Source organism: Lactuca serriola, chromosome 2 (assembly GCF_051521515.1).
Source record: "Lactuca serriola cultivar US96UC23 chromosome 2, Lser_US96UC23_V15, whole genome shotgun sequence".
Classification (NCBI taxonomy): Eukaryota; Viridiplantae; Streptophyta; class Magnoliopsida; order Asterales; family Asteraceae; genus Lactuca; species Lactuca serriola.
The window spans coordinates 27670378-27675069 of NC_136409.1; positions in this window are offsets into that span (position 1 = coordinate 27670378).

Here is a 4692-nt window from a genome sequence, read left to right on the forward strand (position 1 = left end):
CGTAGATTATGAAATATAGTTTAGATTGTAACATTTTATTAAGAAATCTATGATTAGTTTGAAAGATAACTTAGTAATTCGAACTATTTGATAAACACAGTTATTGATATTAGAACATACATAATGAAATCAATTGAACTGAAAATAATAAGTTGGAGTACAAGATTTCCTTGTATTCCCCCCTGAAAACAGTAAAAAAAACAGTTGAAAAAGGGTAGGGGTATGAACTCACCAAACGCGAAAATGTGTTGATTTCGGATGCTAAACGTCGAATCGAGGCCTGATAACATGCGAGGTTCCTATGTAATATGAAATGGCTCACAAATATATCTAATTAAATTCACACTCCAACGAACGAAAACACCTCAAAATGGGTGTTTTGAGTGCCCGGGTGACATCTACGGATGGGAATTGAAACGAGGGACTTGGGATTTGAGTTTACTCCCCAAAAGTAAACATTTAAGGGAGTTTACAGCCACAAAACATATACACACATGAGTTTACGGCCGTAAACTCATGTTGGTGTGATTTTGAGTGTTTAGTGGCTTGATTGGACTTGGGAATTGTTGGAATGGACTTCTAAAATGCCTTGGAATGATTTATTGGGACATATACCATTTAAAAGGGAGTTCACGGCGGTAAACTTGGAGTTTACAGCCGTAAACTCTCCTATGGTCTTAAGAAATTGATTTAAGGCACTTAGGACAATCACATGTGATTCTAGTTAATTTTCTAAGCCTTTTTATGATTTAGTGGCATCTTTTAACCCATATTTGGGAGTTTACAGCGTAAGGGCAGGATCTATGGCCGTAAACTCTCATATGTTGCATTTTGATGTGTTTAAGACTTCCAAACTATTTTTAGATGGTTCTTGGATTTACCACAAGGCTATTGGTGGTGTTGGATGGCTTTCTAACACCTTGAAAATGAGTTTACACCCATGTTTAAGGAGTTTACGGCCCAAGCACATGCCTTGGCTGTAAACTCACACAAACCCCTCAAAATTCATGTCTAAGGTGTTCTAGGTTCATATCCAATATTCTAAAAGTCATGTCTAAGTCTTCATTGAGTCATGGAAGGGTTTAAGGGCTTAAAACCCCCTTAAATATGGGTTTACGGCCTAAGCACTATTCTGGGCCGTAAACTCATATATAAGACTCTAAATCAATAATAAATCTCGAATTTGAAGGTCCAATATGATACAAAATGAGTATAGGAAGGTACCTTGAAGATTTGAGACCTTAAACTCTAGAATTTGGACCTTTAAACTTGGATTTAGGAGAGAGGTTAGAGAGAGAGTAGAGAGAGAGAGGGAAAAAGCTTCAAATGATAGCTTGAACATGTGTAAATAGGTCCTAAGTTCGGGACATGGTGGAATTCTACCCGATACCGACATTAAACGGGGCTTTTGGTCGCACCCGATTAAGTTGTCGTTACTTGATATGGTTGATTCTAGAAATATTCCGATCACTAATACGAGGTGTTAGAATGAGTTCTAAGGGTATTAGGACACTCATTAAGTCATAAAATAAAATCCACATTAATGACTTAATTAATTAACGGAATTCGGAAACGGCGATTGGATGATCGAAACGAGTCGCGAAAAGGGGTACAAGCAATGAAACGAAATTTCGGGTTGTTATATTATCCCCCCGTTAGAGGGAATTTCGTCCCAAAATTCAAAGATTTGAACACAAATTGCAAAGTGAAAAGAGATTTGAGAATGAATCTACTGTTTTGGGTCTTCACGCTTCCAAGTGGAATCGAGTCTCCGCTTGACGTTCCAGTGAACCCTCACTATCGGGAAGCGGCTATGTTTCATTGGGTAGATACTTCTTAAAGACTGAGACGTGAAGTACCAGAGGAATGTTACTAAGTTCCGAGAGTAATCAAAGTTTGTAGACTACGGAATCAATCCTAATGAGGATTTCGAAAGGTTCTATGTTCCTTGGGATACGTGCTTCAGAACGTAACACGCCATCTCTCTCTTTGTTGGCTACCTTGATAATGGATATTTCGATTACTAATTTAGGACTATGTTTATGAAGAGATTCGAATGGATAGTTAACAGTTTATCTTTTAGAATTAGAATTGAAAAAGGATTGCAAGCAGAAGGGTTGTCGAAAAGGAATATACCTGAGGCAACTGTGGGATCGGCGGTTGTCTCCCTTTGTCCTATAGCTAGGACTCTTCCAGTGTTGCCAGTTGTTGCTGCATTGGGGAAGTTCCTCTTATAATACCCGACTTTACCGCAACTATAACAAGCCTGATTGATGCCCGCTCCGAGAGCTTGATTTGTTGGTGTTCTGCAACTCCGTGCAAGGTGACCCTCTTGGACACAATTTTCGCAAAATTTTACATGACAGGGATCGGGGATATAGTGGTGGTAACTACACTGGTTACACCACGGGAGAACACTGGCATATCCGGTGATAGGTGCTCGGGCTGGGAAACCTACGACAGAAACAGTAGCAGGGGTAGTGGCAGCGTGGACCGCCATCATCTATTGTTTCTTTGAGAACTCTTGTGAAGGCTGACATTTCTCTCCCGCGTCCCAGTACTTTCTTTTCTCACCACTTCTTTCTATAGGCTCAAGAGTGGTAGCTGCTTCCTCTACGTCGTCACTATGGTCGATCAAGATTTGCGCTAAGCATTTGGCGTTGTCGTATGTATCCGGCTTCGCAGCTAAGACGTTCCCTTTGGTTGGCTGGGTTAATCCCCAGATAAACCTCTCTATCTTCTTACTTTCCGGGTTAACCATCCCTGGACAAAGAAGTGCTAAGTCATCAAATCTGGATGTGTAGGCAGCGATATCAGAACCTTTCATCTTCAGGTTCCAGAGTTCATGTTCCAGCTTCTGGATTTCACCCCGAGGGCAATACTCAGCGTGCAGAAGTTCCTTCATAACTTCCCAACCCATAGCATTGGCTACAGGTAGAGTTAGAGATTTGACTTGGCCGTTCCACCAAGTCAAAGCTTTATTGGTGAGAGTGCAGGCGGCAAACTTCACCTTGTCGGATTTTGAACAAGCACAGATCTCGAAGATATATTCGATCTTCTCTAACCACCGTGTTAGAGTAATGACACCTCCAGTGCCATCGAAGAATGTGGGTTTCGCGTTCATAAAGTCTTTATACGAACACTCCTTTCGGTGTCCCTGGCTACCTCCCTGGTTTTGAGGCTGGGGTCTACCTCCTGAACTACCGAGGTTTGTTTGCAACATGGCTGCTGAAAATGTTGCAGTTAAAACTGACTGAAGGGTTGCCAGGTCGATTTGAAGAGAAGGTGGAGGATTGTTGTTGGTTTTTGAGTTGGGTCTCTTTCTTGGAGGCATCTTGATCTAATAAGATCAGGAAAGAGAGGATGGTAAGTCCTCCGAATTGAATCAAGAGATATGATACAAAGGATATCTCTTTATGACATACATAGAATTCTATTAGGCGATAAAGCAGGAAGGATTTATCAAACAGATAAATTATCGCTAAAGGAATGATTAAGGAGCAATGCTGGGATGAGGAATTCTATAACGGATTTGGCTCGAGAAATACTCCCATAGTATTTCATGATTCGCTGCAGCGACGGCTCATTGTTTGGGTATTGGGTAAGTTTTAGGCATGTTGTACACCACAGTCACTCCCAAGCACATGTTGGCCATGTCTCGAATGAATATAGTTGGCCAGGCTATATTGATCCTAGACACGACTACATAACTGCCCAGGTTTAACCGCAACGAACAACACCCATTTACTTATGTTTTGTTCTACTTGTAGTTACGGATTTTGACGGTCGGCTATACTTGTATACTATTGAAAATACTTATATTTGAGGTATACTTTTAGTTCAGAGCACTTAGGCCCTTTAGTGTTTATAGTTTTATACCATGTAAGGTTTGGTATACTCCATTCACTATAAACAAAGGCTCTGATACCAATCTGTCACACCCCGAAAACCTAAGGCGAAAACATTTCCGGGGCGGACTCCACGTTGAGTATCAAATCCAATGCACATACTAGGTAAAGTAAACAACCATTACATTACATATCAAAGTTTACATTTGTTCAAAATTAAAGTTGTACATTCGTAATACATAGTATATATGAACAAAAGTAGAGACGAGTCTTCTGTACGCTCCGTCTTCTCCAAGAGTATCGCTAGGTACCTGTCTAATGTTGACCTGAGAATACAAGCAGTTTGAAAATCAGCATAAAGCTGGTGAGTTCATAAGATGTTTGTTTTGTGAAAATGTACGAGTTTCCTTTGGTTTACCGAAAAGTTTGTTATCCAAGAAAATCCCATATTTTCTTAAAAGAAAAGGTTGGTTGATTGTTAGGTTACACGATTCTAGTTATGTTACGTTTCCCCAGGAAAGTCCCATACTTTCCTAAAAGTAAGATTAGTTATTGAATTTCGATGTAACGATTGATTTCCATTGTACCTATTGTATTAACTAGGTATTTTGATATCCTAATGGTATTACCCTGAAGTGTACTTAGATACATATCTTCGTATTCGTGTTTTTTATTCTTAAACATATTCATATACTTATTCGCATTCGTATTCGTGTTCGTATTTGTAGTCGTATTCATTTCCCTAATCCTACTCCTATTACTATTCGTATTCGTATTCGTATTCGTATTCGTATTCGTAGTCGTATTCGTTTCCCTAATCCTACTCCTATTACTATTCGTATTC